The sequence below is a fragment of the Vanessa atalanta genome, chromosome 5, assembly GCF_905147765.1.
Source record: "Vanessa atalanta chromosome 5, ilVanAtal1.2, whole genome shotgun sequence".
NCBI classification, from domain to species: domain Eukaryota; kingdom Metazoa; phylum Arthropoda; class Insecta; order Lepidoptera; family Nymphalidae; genus Vanessa; species Vanessa atalanta.
The window spans coordinates 11014711-11034347 of record NC_061875.1 but is presented as its reverse complement, the minus strand read 5'-3'; the positions used below and the strand labels follow the sequence as shown (position 1 = coordinate 11034347).

At 30.1% G+C, this 19637-nt stretch overlaps 1 protein-coding gene across 4 annotated transcripts in view; it reads left to right on the top strand.

Moving 5' to 3' along the window:
* The window catches only part of LOC125064149 (cystinosin homolog), a 43964-nt gene that overhangs the window by 13008 nt on the left and 11319 nt on the right, over nt 1-19637 (top strand). The window contains exon 1 of one of the 4 annotated variants that reach the window (XM_047670982.1): nt 1236-1413. The exons of the other annotated variants lie outside the window; for them this stretch is intronic. The gene's annotated coding sequence lies outside the window, so the exon portion shown is untranslated. Of the gene's footprint in view, nt 1-1235; nt 1414-19637 lie in introns of those variants that run through there. 4 annotated transcript variants of the gene reach the window in all.

Below are 19637 nucleotides of genomic sequence, written 5' to 3'. Positions count from 1 at the left end.
AACTAAAAAAAAAAAACTAATTAAGTCTAAAAAGATACGACCAAAGAGTGATCTGATTTAATTAATGTATTTATTTAATAAGACATCCTTTTGTAATAACATTTTTATTAAATTATCAAAGTATTACACGTGCGGCTTAAACATAAACAAATCATGATCTATATTTTCGTGTTTCGTAGGTATGAAATACTATGTAATTTGGAGGTCTATTTTAATTAAAAAAATATATATTTATCTATACTAAAGCACAAATTATACGATTCGTCGTGATCAGCCCCTGTCAGCCTACTGCTGGACATATACCTCTCCCATGGCATTTCACTGAGTTCGATCTTCAGCTCTCCTCCAATCCCAACACGCTGCCTTACTAAAATTTATACGACTACATTACATATAAACTATTTTATTTAAACTTATACAACCAAAAAGAAGCGACTAAAAACAGATACAAACTGGCCGTTATAAACGAATAGAAATGTTGTTTAAGTACCACAATAAATTATACACATTAATACTTAAATAAAAACGTATTCTAATTCTAATAATACATGTGATATTCCATTTTTGTAGTAAGTCAAACAACAATTAAATATAATTAAGTTGATATACTGAATTGTTAGAGCATATTTTGTTATAAAAGAAGTATTTTTTAAGGAAAATCGTGAAATATATAGTCTGGAAGAGATCGCCGTCTTATCGATAAGGCCGTCATCTTGTCCATCCTCTTTATCTGTATTGTTTGTTGTGAGTTCGTTGGCGTTTACTGTAAATTTTGTTGGAAATAAATAAGGATATTCTGTATGCCCACACTATTCCCTGGCCGAGCGAAAACGGATTGCATCGCTTATGCGCAAGGTAGGCATGTAGGTAGGGTAGCTCCAACGTCATGCTGAAAATGTTCAGTGAGAAGTGTGACTGCTCTATACAAAAGCACTGGGTACATACATAACATTCCTGTGTGCCCTGTGTTCTATTGTCTAAAGGGAAATATCTAAATCTCTAAAATGTATATATAACTAGTATAGTTACTATATTTAGAGATTGATATATCGCAATATACGAATAAAATGATTTATTATTAAAACTAAAACTTTGCCGAGAATGACATCAAATTAAACTGCTCGTCTAGTACTCGAAGCGCTTAGCAAAGATGACGAATGAAAATTCAACTCCTACACCTGACTTCTTCAAACATTGATATAATTAACGTGCTTTGAATGCAGCGTTATCACTCCGTGTCGAGGCGTTATAGTGGACGCGCGTGCCGAGTTAAAACTAACTAGTTCGTGATTTCAATTTTAAATTAAGAATAAACAGTTTTTTTTTATAATAAATACTCGTTTTTGTTGGAATTTTAAGTGTATAAGTGGCAAGTTGACCGTTCTTTTTTGGCGCAGCTTTACGTAGGAGTTTGTAAGTTTTTTTTTTATAATCATAATGTTTCATTAAAATTCGTTAGTATAAATAGTTTGTTTGTTGTTGATATTTTTGTAAATAATATATATAAAATATTTTAAGCAATTAATAATTAGAACTAAAATAAAGAGGAATATAACGCCGATGTTCTGTTATATATAAATTAACAGTAAAAAATAAATCTTTCGAGTAAGTTCTTACCTATTTAATTGCCAATTACCCACCATAAGATTTTTTTTATTCTATTTGGATTTTGAGTCGCCACTTCAGCTTTATTTGAGATATACAATTGTCAATTTTTTTTTTCCTTTATGCTATTTTAAATATTGATATAATATTTGTAAACAACTGAAAAGGCTTTTGTAGCATTTATTATGAAGGCATTATTATCGACGGTCTTGGAATGTGAAGTATTCGGAAATAAAAGTTTTTTTTTTTTAATAGTATTGTTATAAAATAAAATACTATTTCAACATTTTTAGAACGAAACAAAAATATTTAAATATATAGTTATAAGCTTTATTAGAATATTTCGTAAATAAATATGTACATACATTTAAATATTTATCAACAGCGACACTGTACACGTGTATGTGTATCTTATTATGGGACGGTTAGGCTTTTTGACAATGATGCTAATGAGCTACTAAAGATTTATGATACGAAGGTTGAATGACAATGTAAAAGTTTTATTGTACACTCATAGCACAAGCCTAATGTTAGTTGTATGGAAATATCAAAAGGAGAGGCTTTAGACTTGTGTCTAATTAAAGTAATTGTTTAATTAGTTTAAATCTGTATTATTGTTATTCATGAATAATACTCTTAATGTAAAATTAAAGTGTTTCGGGGTAATATTTGTATTGATATAAAGATAACACTACAAGTAATTTTATACGTCCGACGTAAATTTGAGCAAGTGTAATTAATATTTTGTGTCTAGTATTATTTCCCGTAGTTGAAAAACGATATCTTACTTTCTTAGTAGTAAAGGAAAAGTCGAGTTCAAACAGTAGTGGGATTACAGGAGCTACGTTTTTTTTTTTTTTGCGCAAATGCACGCGAATGTTATAAGTAATTTTATCATAATATTTATTTAGCATCATAATCATTTGATTAGCATAATGTAAACTATATTAATAAATACATGGAAGTAATTTTAAAATAAAAGTAAGAATTATGTTTAGTTCAAATTCGCATTTAAATAAAATCGTAAAATATGCTATAGTTAAGGAATTGAGATGGGACCATATTAGAACTATACTGAACCCAACAGAAAAAATATCAGAATCAGTTCATAAATAAAGAGGCATATATATATATACATATATATTATAAGTAACTGAGCAGCTATATCTACGTAATTGAATATTAATTTTATATACTTATTACTGGTTACCCTTTTAGATTGAAAAAAAAAATCTTGATATTTTCCATCAAGGAAAGCTGAAATTCTCGCCTAAATTCTCTTATAAACATAAAATATAAATCTTCCCCTTGAATCCCTCTGTTCATCGATGAAAACCGCATTAAAATTCGTTGCGTAGTTTAAAAGATCTAAACGAAATCAAGATCTTCCCTTTTTTTAAGTTAGCTAAAGTCAATGAAGTTAGTGGTGATTTTGAAACTAATACAAATCGAAATTGCTTATCTCATTTGCTTTTTGTATTCTTGAATGCGCTGCTATTAATACGTAGGTTCCGCATTTCATGTTTCAAATAGCAAAATCTTGGGTTGCCAACCATCTGGGAATCCCCGGAAGTGGCCTAGTTTAAAAGCCACCCGGATAGCGAGATTTCCTGCAATATCTGCCAGCTTCCCAAGAATTAAGACATACTTTATAAGTATTTATCGCCATCAAATGCTCGATATCATTATAATTCACTAAATCATTGATTTACATTAGTTTTCTGTAGTACAACTCAAGTGACGTGTTGGATTGTTTAGGTTACGTCAGATATTTACGGAAAAGAGGACGCGATTCATTCATTCATTAAAAACAGCGTCGGGATAGTAACGTCATATTTCGAAGAATGCAAAGAATGCAATACGTAATTTCCCTTTCATTTATTTATTAGTTTTTCCTTAAACTTACATTTTATTTATATTGTGTTAGGAATACGCGATTTACTTTGCCATGCTGGGATAATTTTATACCGTAGAAATTTGTCATACTGAAATTATTTAAGCTCTTGAGTCACAAAGAGATTATTTTCCTTACGAAATCGAAAATGCATATTTTTAGGTTGCCACTGCAAGAAATACTTCTTTAAAAGTGGGCGTTTCGGGTACACGCCTATTAAGGGCCATTGACTCGTGCCTAACGTCTTCTTAGGTCTACAAAAACCGGGAACTGAGACTAATGTAAAAACTACACCTATACACTACCATACTAACTTATGTGCTGTTTACTAATATTGATGCCAAGGATTTGAAAGATAAGTAGACTTCACGCCTAAGGGTTTAATTATTAAGGCTAATCCCTTCTTAAATTCGACGTGGAAGCAATAAAAAATACAATGAACTTGTTTTTTTGACTTAAATAGTCATACATAATATGGATGATACAAAAAAAAAAACAAAAGGAAATATAGGTATAATAAGTTTGTAATTTCTGTGTTTGTGTGTACAATAAAGTTAATACATGTTTAAAGTATCTAATACTGACCGTATTCAATTAAATTAAAAAATATCAAAATATATATTAACGGAAAACTACGCTAGAAATACATTTTGTTTATACAATAGCAATACTAATTTGATTAACATAAACCTGCTTTAAATAACGTGAAAAGTCTTGATAAAATATAGTTTTTTTTTAATGGAGTTGTATCACGTGCTTATAGGCCGAGGTTCGCTATTTGATCAACCGGTACGGAGGTTATGAAACTTGATTAGATTATTCATTTAGTTTTATTGTATATTATGTTGTTTGACTAAGTCCTCTTCTCCTTTTGATTTGGGGCTTATTACAGGTATCTCCAGCTTAATGCAGGCATTATTTATGAAAATTAAACATATCAAATTTCAGTGGTGACTTGAACTTGCAATCTTCGGTAAGAGTTACGTATTATTAGAATGGGCCATCTCGGCTATGATCTGATTTTTTTCTGATCACATATACTGTTTGGACCTTTTAAAAGAGCGCTGTCGTAATGACAGTTTTATTTTTGCTCGATTTTATGTAATGTTTTAAACGAATTTATCAATAATTACACTTGGTACTATATTCTATTTTCTAAACTAAAACGTGAAGCAGTTTGTATCGTAAAAGTCAGAAATAAACACAAATAATGCAACCAGAATCTTCCTGCTTCCAACATTTATTTTGGAACCATAATAACTAGATGATTCCACTCTCAATGTCCATAGAAGTTAATTTACAACTGTCATAATACGTTTGAATTTATCGAATGTTTACCTCATTCTCAATCTAAACCTAACCCTATTATAATCGCAACATTGTAGGTTTGAGTCATACGTTTATATATACTATTTGAATTCGAGTAACTATTAGAATTCCAAATTATAGGACGGTCTGAACGAATTTCTAAATAATTGCTACAGGCAGCTGTATTAATTATTACTCTAGGCTTGGGACTACGAAAATTATTCGAACGAAATAATTTATTTAGTTAATTATAATATAGAGTTAAAATATATTTATGTTAACTTGTGTTCGCTCAATGGTTCAATTTCGATCATGATCATTACTGTTAATGCGAAGAATACATCAATCGAACTATTATTTCTGCATATAAAAGTTCGTCTACAACACAAAAAAACAAAAATTAAATCGGTTGACAAATGCAGGAGATATATGTACGTTAATATTTATTTTTAAATTGATTGTTTTTTTAAAGATATCATTAAAGCAAGGAATAAATGATTATGTCAATTATTTTAAGTGTTTTGTAACAACTCGTATTTTTAGACTTAAAAATTTATTGATATACGTCTGAAAATGTATATAATTACACTTAATAGCGGTGCATGATACACACGTCACGCTTGATAATGATCGTGCGATTAAAAGTAAATCCTTTGAATCATATCGTAAATCAAAACATTCTTATCGAAAATGAAATCACTTCTATTGATTTTAGTATGTTACGTTTTTGAATTATAAGTTTTGCTTTGTTAAATCGTCTTAGACTGGTACTTATAATGATAAAATTGGTTGTGCAAAGTTATCTCTTTACCTTATGACCAACGTATAATACTTTTGGACTCAGGCACGCGATCCTGAAATGCTGGAACCTAGTGCTGTCAGTTTGTTGGTATTTTAAATGCGCCCTCTACTCTTTATGTTTTAATGTGTTCTGTTATTAAACAATGTATTTATTTTAAATAAAGCTCAATAAATTTTAGTTGTGTGATCAAATAAATTGTTCTGCAAAGATAGAATTTCTCTTATGAAGCAAGGTCATTATACTTTCCGCAGTTCTAATTTGATTTTAATTTAAAAGCTTTTATAAAATGCTTAATTTCTTTCTTAAATAGTATTTAAACATCATTAATATTTTTACTTGCGAATTATAATTTAAACTTAAACCTTATAATGCTATTATAATTTAAAAGTAATATAAAACTTCTTATTAACGTGATGCTTTAAAAGAGAAACCGCGCTTTTGAAAGTTTATTTGAATTTTGTGTGCATCTTATAAATAAACACGCGTGTCGTAAATGTCAACACTTATGTAACGTTTATGTAGATAGCATGTTTTTGTAACTAGACTTTTGTTACTAAAAAGTCGGAGCGTATACGCTCAGACTTGTGACTCTGATCAGTCAAAAGATATCTACTGCAGAGGTGGCTGAATGGCTGAACCTTTTTTTAAAGTAAAAAAAAAAGATGACAAAATAAAGCTTTTGCTATTACAGATATAACTCAAACATTGATTCTATAAATGTAGCTTGTTAATCTTGTTTTTAATTTCTACCAGTCATTCTAATATACAAACATAGAGGATATAATTGGAAATAATAATCATTTTAGATTCATTTAAGTCAGGCGGAATATATATATATATAATAACCACATACGATTATCTGATTGTCATATCTTAACTCTTCTTTGTCGCGTTGTAAACGAGACATGTTTACGTTTTGTGTGTATTTATTATATATATCCCTTCTAATAACTATTAAATATAAATATAAGGAAATTGTGTGTATGAAGTGAAAATATATTTCTTCTTATAATGATATTATCGAATGTTACAAATTTTGTGGAAATCAACTAATGTTTTTGAACTTTTTCCATAAATATTCTCTGTCCGTCTGTCATACGGCAACCACGATATGGTTAGCAAAGAAACTCGACATGATTGCTATTCCGGAATGTGAAAGTTTTATTTTATATTTCTGAAACGAATGTTCAAGCTCATTAAGGTATATGCATATGGCAATTATAGTGCTTGATGTTTTTTATTTAAAAAAACAAATGTGAAGATTGTTTTTAAAGTTATGAGGAACATATGCAACTGAAACCAAATCGAGATTATAATTTCAAGCGAAACTACAACGAGATACTTATTATTCTTAAACATTTTCTGTAATAAGTTTTATTGCAAGCAATCAAGTGCTTTATTGTGTTTATATACTATAAGAATATTGCAATTTTAAAATTCTATTATATTATTCTATAGAATTATTTAAAAAATCAAAACAAAACACAACGAGTGTTTATTTATTAATTAAGTCAGTGGGCTGTGAAATAATTTGTACACGATTTGGCGCAATTTACCACTTTACCTCTGGCGACATTACCAGTTAAATTACTCAGCTTAACTTTGTTGAGAATAACAAGTAAATAATGCAATTTTGACGCTCATTACCATAGTCATTAAATGGTTTAATGTTTCGTTTGACGGAAGTATACACTTGGCCATGTAAAATTAGTTTAAATCGAAGTATTAGTCTCTATTTTGTAGATCATAAAATTGAGAATTGATTATTTGATTATTTCCAAGTGTGTTTTCGGAAAATGGTTTACTGTTCCGATGGAATTCCAAAATATTTACATAATCGAACAGCAAGTTTGTTGTAACATAACGCGAAATAGACAACTATTCTGTGTGGACTTGTATTTTCATTGATATATTATTTCAAAAAATCGGTATACAACACTGGTTTTGTAAAAAGTACACATTGTTAATGTGACTGAGTACACGACATAGAATAAACTTTTTTAAAATCACGTTTTCATCTTTATTGTCGTTATGGACACAGTTTTGTTATGCAGCACAGACGATTTAAAAAGTATTCGCTTATTAAAACAATATTCTGACATGTTGCAGTAGATTTACTGATTACTAAGAAACAGTTCGAAAGCCTGTCCCGTCAGACTGGACTTATTTGTCCACTCGATACCATAATTACGTTTAGTACAGGATGTGTGAATGTTAACGAGAAACTCAGAAATCATGGGATAACGGTGTGTCTAATTATTACTCTTTATGGTAAAGGTATATTAAAGCAATTTTTCTCACAGATAATGAATGCGATGAAGGCGAATACTTCAGAAACGTTACCGGTAATATTCTTAATAAGAGTTTAATAAAGGAATGCAATTCATTTTTTTTGTTTAAATACAGAAGTTGATAATGGTAATACTATCTACAGCCAGTTATAATGGAATTCGTCTATAAATCTTTTTGGTTCGACATTATGACGTTGATTTAATACGCTTATCTAATTCATTGTAATTTCCCGCTTGTATGCGATTGCTATCTGTCTTAAAAAAAATTTTAAAGGTTAAAAACAAATGCTGTCCAGTTTCAATTATAATGTTCTTTCAGTCCATAACACCTTTTTATATTTAATATTTACATAATAACCTATGTAGGTTATTTTCTATCAGGTTTATTTTTATTTCTGGATTCGATGACGTTGTTTTTGACAAATTTTTACATATATACTAAGATTATAAAGCTGACGCGTTTGTTTGTTTGAAAGTGCTAAATACACGATTTTCCAATCTAATTTGAAGCTATCTTATTTATAAATAAAATTTATAAATATCAATACAAGCCTGCAACCAATAACGTAATCGAGAAAATAGCATCATAATATTATTCATGATAACGTTAATGTGATAAAACGTAACATATTATAAAAAAGTTTTTGCATTATCTGTGATAATTACAAATACTAATATCAATTGCTTAAAATTATTTGGCAATTAATTGCCTTTGACGTAAAATTTAATGACGTTGATGCATTGTTAATGTTTCATATATATATATATATATAAAATTTGTATTACTAAAATGCTTAGAATATATCTTGTATGTATATTTAACATTATAACATATTAATTTGAAAAAAATTTTTGACTGAAGTTGTTAAGTTTCGTACGATCGAATATATCATGAGAAGATATATAAATTACAAATAAATTAATTGATAATATTTCTATTTATGAATTAAATAAATAAATGATGTTCCAGGTTATAAAAGTTGAATGCAACATATTAAAATTTTGTTAAACAAAAAACCACTTGGGGCGTTTTAATGGAGGAGACCGTATCGAATTGTTTTCTCTCAGTTTAATAAGAGTCAAGTTTAGCACATTGTTATGTTGTTCAACATCTTTTTGTTACATCTGGAGATTTTTTAAATTGACATCCGATAGCTGTAAATGTAATTTTTGCTTCTCGCGAAATGAAATTACTTTGTACCGTTAACTTGTTATTTATGTTTGAAATGAGTTTTATGTATAAATAATATATTATTTATTCCGTGTATCCGGAATCCATCTTGAGTCAAGCACCTGTCTTTTTAGTGATTTTTAGCTTAGTAACTTCCTCCCTTCGTACTTCCGGCGCCACTATCGCTTTTGGCGGCACTAATGGGCGCACTTTTTTTGACAGCAACTTTTAAGTTCATTATTAACTCGAGACGCACCAGGTAGGAATTACCTGGATTCCGGATGTCTTAAGGGAAAATAATAGGTAAGTTTTATTGTATGGTAAAACTCTCTTTTATTTATTCCGGTCGACATCCGGAAACCATCTTGAGTGACGTGTTTGTTATCTCCTGGTGATGACTAAAATGATGATGCTATAATATATGCTATTAATTGAAATATACATATTATTTACAATAAATTTAATCACAAAATAATTATACCAGTTCAGCGAATCGAATTAAAATAATTTGATAAAGAAAGATTCTTAGTATTGATTCTTAGTATCATATTAGATTGTTTCAAGACCACTTCTTGGTAATATTTTCTAAATGTCTGCTCTTGCCTCCAAATACCAGTTTCTAAACTTTTATCAATAGTAAAGTCCTCGATCCAATTATGCTACCGCAGACCGTACGGAGCCTGGAGATGCTTCCACGCCTGCTTCCCTCAAAACTGATTTCACCCAGCCTCCTCTCTATTCTTTCCATATAATTTTATTTTACTTTTATGATTTGAATGAAATAAATGCTTATTTTTATTTAAATGTATATGTATACTAATATTATAATTGTGTAAGTGATTGTCTGTTACTAATTCACGGCCAAACCATTGAACTTAATGTGATGAAATTAGATATGGAGCAAGCTGTAACCCCAAGGAAATACATAGGCTACTGTTTTTATGCTTGACACTCGACGAATCCCTAAAATGCCTGTGAAGCCCCGGGCGATAACTATTATTAAATATTTTCGTATTTATTATTAATATTTTCGTAATTCTTACCATTGAGAGTGAGATTTCTTAAATGCATATAATTTATTCGATGCTAAATATATTTATAATATATTTTACGTGTTCAGGCGTCGTAGTCACGGAAGACTCACGATAGTCACTGCAATCACAAAAATATTGCGGAAAATGCCGTTTAATTAACATTCGAATGATTTATTAATCTGACAGCGTACTTCCAATTCTAAACACGCCATTTGCTAAAATATCGAAAAAAAAATTTATTTAAGTAATATTTTTGCGTTAAGATTATTTAAACACGTGTCGTGTTAACTCGTATTATGTGAACTATCAACGGATTTATTACTTCTTAAGTATGTGATAGAGAAAATTAGATAAGTAGCTTCATTGTAGTTAGTCACTTCTTAGTGTCTATATATAATAACGAAATTATGTTTTTATTGCTTATCAATATTAGTCTTGTAAATCAGAGCGCATTTAACGAAAGGTAAAATATAGACCACACCATGCCTCGTCAGAAAACTATTTACATAATTTAGCATCAAATTAACATTTATGTTAAATATTTTATTTTTATTTTAATTGTAAATGAAGTGACATACATAATATTTAATGCGTAGTTAGTACTATTAAACGAATGTGAGATTACATGTTATATATATAGTTTTATGGTTAGCCGAGATGGTCCAGTGTTTAGAACACGTTAATTTAAGATTGGAAACAAGAAACTCTGACAGGAACCTCGAAATTTCCACGCGTTAATTAATTAATTTCAGTTTTAATTTATTCATTTAATCGGCGGCGGTTTAAATATCGTGAGCAAACCTACACAGTTCTGGTGAAAATCTGCCACAAGTGTATCCAACAAGTAGTACTAGATAAACCAATCCAATCCTCCCCAAAAAGAGGATTTATTACAGTTATCCTTTTTACGCGCGCGTTGATTATAAATTAAGTATATATGAACAAAACTCCTTCTTTCAAAATGTTTAACAAATAAAACTATGAATTTTTAGTGAAATAGAATGTCTGTTATGTACTGCTGTTTTTATCTGTCGTCTGTACAACCAAATAAGGTGATTCATTACTTATGATTATTATGACCTAAAACTGAATACTCTTTTAAAATTATTGTAAGACGATTGTCCCTGCATTTTGGAATTATGTATGTGCGCACAGACGTAAAAGATTTTGTCAGATATTGTGACGTACATACGATATACTCAAGAACACGGAGTTGTAAATTCTGTTACCTAATTTATATAGAATAAGTAATTCTCATGGAATATTGAATAGGTTTTTAAAACAGGATCCCAAAAAACGTTCGAAAATATACAATTGTAAAATAAAAATGATTAACGAAGGTTTGTCTGTTAACGAATATTACAAAATTAAAACCTTGTATATGATGGCATTCATTAAGGGCTGAAACCTTCGTCTTCGCACCACCAAATATCCTGTACAATATTTTCATCATCAAAGCGGGTTTTCTTAAATTGAATAATCATTGTTATGGCTGCAAGCGTATTACGGAGTAACTCAATACGGAGTTCGTTGACTTAAGAATTTTTTCCTTGTCTTCGGTCTGTAGTCGCGTGTTTGACCATTATTTTAGGCTATTAGGAGTTCGTGTATCGTTTATTAAATAATTTCTCTCGATGGAATAATTAGTAGAAATTGATTGCTTGATTTGATTTATTTCGCATTTACACAAGCATAAGATGTACTTAACACTATGTCGTCGAGTTACTCATAAATAGTATACAAATCTTTTCTACATAACAATTGGTTCTTGGATTTCTAAAAATTTTATTGTTTGGTGGTAGAATCTAGTGGAATACCACTCCAATTCCATTCTAATAAGAATAATTAATTTTTAGTGTGTCAATAGATAGTAAGGTTTTCCCGAGATAAATCGACACAGATCATAGCCATATTAACAATTTTTTTATTGTTAAACAGAATGGTAATGGTAGGTAAATATCTCCCAAGATACAGTATTATAACAAGTTCCAAGGAAACAAATTGTACTTTATTATTATTGTAATTGTACCTGTGTACAAAATACAACAATTTAGATTCCATTTCGGGAGCACAATAGATATATAAAAAATGGCTCTTTTATGCTCACAGGCGGAGGTGACATCAGATGATCTGTGTCCTCTTATGCCTTCTATTAATAAATCGACTATACACTACCCAAATTATAGCCTCAAGTCAAGCTGACTTGGTTATACACAATGTAGAGCAACAAGATTCAATTAAAAAAATATGGCAAATCAATTAACTAATTAATAACTCATCTACGACTTCATGCCGGTTTATCGTTGTGTAACGTTGTGAATGTATTAATTTCGGATTAATATGACGACGGCCTCTTTAATTTGAAACAAATGAATCACCAATAAAACTTATGTATTTCTAGTACCGACTCTTGTTGAGGACAAGAGTCGTGCACGCATCTGATTATATTTTTAGAAATATGATCTTCTAGCTATACATATAATAAAATTGGAGTGTCTGTTTCTAACATTAAATTAACCGCTTTTTCTACTAAATGCATAAACATGTATACACGATACATACACCAATATAACATTTTTTACTATTTTTGTTTGTCTGCTGTCTGGCTAGTTTCTGGAACGGCGGGGCTTTCATTGACAGATAATTGATGTGATTAGGAGCAACTTAGACTACTTTTATTTTAGAATAATACATAAAATAAAAATAAAGTCACGTTGTATTGTCCAAATAACTTAAATTCAAACGCGCATGAAGTCGCGGGCACAGTACGTTATTATAATGATCGTCATTGACGTTCTAGGGCTGAGTAGCATTCCAGGTCGATGTACGATGTCGCGAAAGTATTCGCTTCTCTCCGTTGACCGTGTCACAAGTCGCAGTTAGCACTTATTAAGTTAAGAATGCAGAACTCTTATGCGCATTTACGTGTTTTTTTTTAGTTTGTTCAACGGAAACCTTTTTAAGGAAAGGAGGTGACACTGTTTGAATGCGTTGTCCTGTTTTAACTTTAGCATCGGCATATCGCTCTTGTTTAGTGATGTTCATTCGTGGTTACTGGGAATAAACCGTTTTTTACCAAATATAATATATATTTATACCTAATTCGCAATCAGGATTGAAATTATTTCGATAATTTGGTATCACGGTACGTTGTTTTTTTCTTAAAAGTTTTTAGTCTTAAAGATCTTATCGATAAAGTTGAAAATTTTGACTTATATTTCGATTGTCTGGTAATTTCTAGTTGGCACACATATTCTCAGACCCCTAACAAGTAATATCCTGCGGTTAGTATAAAGTAAAGGATAAGGGTAATTTATATTTGATTCATAACACAAATTATGTGATTTTAGTTTTATATTCATTTGAAAACTATATAAAAAATATATATAAACGTTGAAATTTTGTTAGTTCATTATTTATTTTAGAAAGATGCCTACTCAATTGCAGTACGACATAGTTGTATGTAATATTTTTCAAAACTGGATACAATAATTTGGAGTTATATGAATGTGTGATATGAACACAATAAAAGTATATATAGGTTTAAATAATATAATTCTTTTATTTCTTATCATTTCTTCCGCCACCGTTGCATTAACCTTGATTATTAATAATATGTCAATTTATTTAATTACGTTATCAACATTTAATCATAATTTAACTTCATTGCAAAATCTATGCAATGACGAATACGACATTATGAGGAAAAAAAATGTATTTTTATCTTTTCATTAATTTCTGTAATATCAATCATTCTTATTTAAATAATTTAAACCAATTGCCAAGTACGTACGAATGATAGTAAAAGTTGGTGCATTCATTGTCCGCAGTTCTTAATGTTTCCGAGTTATCTGTGCCATCTTAATGAACATCTTAAGGAGAATTTGTCCTAATTACCATTGTGTATTGACAAGCAAGGTCGATGGACTCATACAGACGAACACACTTCAGTATACTACTAATCAGATTAAATGTCCAGGCTAAAGTCGTCCTTACACCACAGTAATAAATTCTATAATTGAAATTCGTAAATGCTTTCAACGCTAGTATATTTATTGTATGCGTAACATAGAATGTACATATATTATGTGTAATCTGCGTAAGGATTAATTCAAGCAATGTCATATGAATTAACAATTAAACAGGTCGTTAGCGATGCGAATTGATCACGCTAGTGTATAATGAAATAATGTAATGCAAGCGATTACGTGATAATTATGTTGGATTTGTTTCTACGCGTACACATATTCTTTATATAGTTTCGAATTTTATAGATTATAAGTACGTGCAGTGCGGAATTTTGAAATGGGACTGTAAGGCTTAGCTTTTGACTGTCTTAGCCACTGAGAGATGGAATTATAGATTTCAAGAATATAGCTATTGACAAAGCTGTTTTATGAAACATTTTGCTTGATACAATTGTATCCTGTTGAATTTTTGATTGTTGTAGTGGACAATCAAATCACAAATCAAAATTATATAGAATCTAATTTCCTTTGGGTCTAATCACCGAAAATAAAAGTGGGTATCTTATAAGACTGTGAATTGCGAGTCTTTGGTTCAATCGCACTCGATTGATTTTAATAGTATAAGAATAAAGGAGCGTAGTTGGCTTGTCTACCTTGAGAATTGACACTGTGGCCTAAATCGGCCCGTCGGACATCATCATCATCCTGTTCCTTATAAGGATCAAAAGTATCTAATACAGTTTGAGTACCAACTGGCCATACCAGCTTTTACAAAAAAAAGGGGAACCAAAAAAGTGTGTTCCGCTAAATTTGTTAAACTAAATTTGCAGTTGGTACTCACTATAAAAACACTGCGCTAACCTCAAATAAATATAATTGTTGCCGTTTATTAAAATTAAATAATTATTAAATAAAAAAAATGACTTTTAATCACATATAAGCCATGTCAAAATAATTTTGAATTGATGTTTCCTTTATTCGTTTGATGAAAGACAGTCTAAAAAAAAAGTTATTTGTAATGTCCATAATTATGTTTTTATCCTTATTATATATTATTATAGATACAATAATTATATTGCTAAATAATATATACATGTATATTAAGCATATTCATATATTGTATGTTCATTTACAATAATTTAAGTTTGTTAACTGCGCTATTCAATAAAAAAATACAAGGTTAAGAAAAACCTAAACAAAACCAAAGTCAAACAGAACTTCTGTACAAAATTATCTATGCCCGAAATGGTAGCAAGAATTTCACCTTTAAATGTATATATATATATATATCATTGTCATAGTACTAAATAAACGCGATTTAATATAAAAACACTTCACTTATTTCAATATACATATGTAATACATGATAAAAGATTTATCTGAGATTTATCTCGCTTAAGTTTTATCTCCGCTGTATGATATTAAGCAATTTAAATATTCGTATCTACAAAGGACAGGTATAACAAGTTTCGTGTTATAGTAGATTTGCTTAATATATTTTTATATGACGTAATAGTATTTAGAAAGAGAACGATGTAAATCGATCAAATCAATTCGAAATACATTTTAGAGTACAATGATTCAAAACACTCGTAAATCGTTATTGAAAAAACATAAAATAAAGTTTGGAATTATCATCCGGAATATAGATTGTTTAGATATATAAAATAAAATTATAATATTCACACCTTTTTTTTGTGTTTATCTACATAACACGTCGGAAAAATATTGCTATTATTACAACAGAAGTGTCGACAAATAAATTAATAAATAAAAAATGTGGCTGTCACGGATCGCTTGTTTCGTGTGATATATCGAAATAAATTAACAGAAAAACAATAAATAAAAGGAAAAAGAGTTGTTGGCAATGTTAATATATCTTCCTAATTATTGTCTTACTAGCAAGGAAGTAAATATGGTACGCGCCTCGCACACCCAAGTGTGGAAAAAGTGAGTTGCGGTGTAGAGGCATAAGAGAGCTTCATGCCGTTTGCCGTCACGGTATACGAGCCATTTTACCCCCAGGTCACGCGAATAGGTTACATTAAATAAAAACAATTGCACTAACAAAATACTTTTATACTAGTACTAATGAATTATGTTTTAACACAGTTAGCTTCAATTCAAAACAGTAGTAACATTCACAATTTGCTATCATTTTCCGTGTCTCGTACTCCGGGGAATGTTGCCCCCGTATTAAAATTCAGACGACATTTTTAGACGCGCTTTGAATACTTGTATCGTGTAAGTACATACAATACATCATTTTATGTGTTTATGGAATGTGTCTACGGTTGTATTGATTATGACGAGATCAATGATGATCATCTGTCGATCGACTCCATAAATATTGACAAAAATCTTTAAACATGAAAATCTTTCCTTAAATATTTAACTATCATGAGAGTAAATCTAGTTCATGGTAAAACCAGAAGACTTGGACTTTACTTCACACTCTGTGCCCTATAGTTGTGGAGAAAAGTGTCAGAGTGTCAGTTTCCGTACAGTAGAACGTCTAACCCCGCACTGGTTAATAACGCGATAGAGGGGTTACATCGTGATTTTCGCGTTTTAATTGTGTGAGATATACGAGGGTGCGTTTATAAGTTCGGTGAATGAGAGGGTTGGAGGGAGGTGATTAAGCTCTTCAGGATTGTAATGTGTTCAGTGACTCATAATTAGTATAAATACGAGGTTTCATTGTTATTAGAAAATTATTTTTTGAGTTATCGTCAACCAAGCAACATAATCGGGAGTGAAAATATCGTATATTGTGTCGTTATAAAGTTCCTTCAAACAAGGAAAACCATACTGAATGAGATGTTATCGGTTTACGGTGACTCTTGCCCAGGAAAAACCATGGTGTACAAGTGGCACAATTTATTTAAGCAAGGAAGGAAATCACTTGAAGACGACCCGAGGATCGGCAGAAGCACTAAGGTGATGCTAGATGCTAGATCTTATCCAAAAAGTTGAGAAAATTGTACTCGAAGAGACTCGATTAAGAAAAACACAAATCGTAGTAATGGGAAACTCATGGCAACGGTTTTTTGGGACTCTGAAGAAATATTATAGATATTTATAAAGATAAACGTGTTGCTATAACCGGTGAATACAACGCTTCAATATTAGAGCGATTATAAGAAGCCATTAAAGAGAAAAGATGAGGCAAATTGACAAAAGGTCTGCTGCTTCAGCACGACAATGCGCCCTTCCATAAGAGCCGTGTTGCGTTGGCTGCCCTGCATAAGGTGTGCTTCGGTAATTTGAATCACCCACCCTACAGGCCAGACCTGGCCCCGAGTGATTACTACCTATTTCCAAAATTGAAAAAAGAGCTACGGACTAAGAAATTTACCACCGATGATGAAGTCACGGATGCATTTATGGGGGCTTAAATAAAATAATTGAAAAATCTGAAAACTGTATCCGTCTTGCAGGTGAATATATTAAAAAGTAAAAATAATTTGGTTTTTTTTTCACCTCTATATGCCTCATTCCACGAACATAAAAACTTAGATGAAAAGTATTTCGAAATATTTTCTGCAAAAATAAGTTGAAGACTCAAAGTATAGTGTTACTTAAAATTCTAATGGAAATAAAAAAATATATAGGTAGCGTAGGAAAAAAGCTAATAACAACGAAATCGGAGAATTTTGCATTATATTCTTAACGTTAAGGAAAAAGTATATTTCATGAAGCTTAGCATATATATTTTTTTCTAAAAATAAAAAAGAAATCAACGCCACTCAAATTTCGCGTATATACCACGCCTTAAACCTAGGCTTTAGTACCTAAACCATAGCATCGGCATTTTAGCACTATGATGGTGGCGGTGTTTTTAAAACGCGCTCATCAATAAAACTTCAAAAGTTCAATGGTTTCACAGCGATATAAATGATGTAGGTTCAGCTGTGTACTTTCGAAATTTTGCACCCAATCACCGCAATAACTTCGGTCAAAGTTGGTGCAAAAATACGAACGCTAACTAATATTTGTGCAGTAGATGAGAGACATATAATGTTGCCGTCTTTTGTAAACTTTTTAATAGTTTCGTTATTATATTACATCAAATATATGAAAATATTCGTAGCAATTATATTCGAAAATAAAAAATAAGGAGGAAACTGTATCTGCGCCTGTGAGTGTGTTTGCTTTGTATACTTTTTTGTTTTGATATAGCGTGACGGAATTCAATGTACCGTAAAAAGTAAGACGCCTCCATTATTCAAGCGAGCGATATAAATTACTTGATTTTATTTGTAAGCAATAGAATTACCTGTAATTCCCTGAGCGATTATAAATTTTCTATCTACCAATTAACGTTATATAGGGGCTATATGGTACCGTGCTTTGTCTTAGTCTTTCATTAGTCAAATTATATATGTATGATAAAGAGAAAATCAAGACATCTATAATTATTCATCGGCTTTTACGATGTATAAATAAGTAAGTCCCTCGTTTAGACCTACACATTTTAATTAAATAGGTAATTGTCATAGAATACTTCCAGTTGGTTTATGTTTGTTTATCTATATTATTGATTACAATAACATGCTATGAATTTATGATACTTAATAGAGTAATTGATATCGTTCGTTTCATTATTAAGTATACATTTTTTTCATATAAGTTATGTACAATTTACTTATATTCGTCTAAGTAATACGCGTACTTATGACCGAAATTCAAGTGATTTCCGAAGACGCATTTCCCATTACAGGCTTTTATTTGATTGTATAATAATATAATTTATAATTAGGTTAAAATCTAAATATAAATTATAGTATGTTATTAAAACTCGACGTTCTCTGATCAAGTTAACCGATCATTGCCATTTGCAATCTTTATACCTGTCGCGGCTACCTATTCAATGTTAACTCACAGTAGTGGAACGCATTTGTATCATATATTTATTTTAAATGAAACCGTATTACCGAGGCACAAGGTTGAGTTTTATATAAATGTTGTATTATCCTAGTAACAGGTAAATTCATTGTCAGTCTCATATTTAGTTTGATTGCTGGATATTATTGTGATTGAACGAAAACGTGTCTCTAAATAGGTATTCGTTTTTAATCATTTATTTGTATGAGTGCAAATGTTATATGAAGTGTTTGTTCGATAGTTTTGAAAAAGTGTTTCATTATTTCTATATCTAATATGCCAAATTAAATAAATATATTTTATATATAAAGGATTTATGAGCGATAAAGACGCAAGGTAAGGAGGCGAACAGATTAAAAATGTATTTAAATTAAATAATCATTTTAATTATAACGATTTGGAAATATGTACATAACTTCACACATACATATTTAATATAATATACACATACGCTACTCAAAATATAAGCAATATTAATATGTAAATAAAAAAATATATACTAATTGTAATTATACGAAACATAAATAGTGACTATGAAATTGCTTACATTCATTGCTAATATACTTACTATTACTTATAACATTGTATATGTACAATATATATTTGTATATAAATATAAACCCAAAACATTTTTAAGTATTCGTTAATTGCTCGTTATCAAACAGGTGGATTGACCT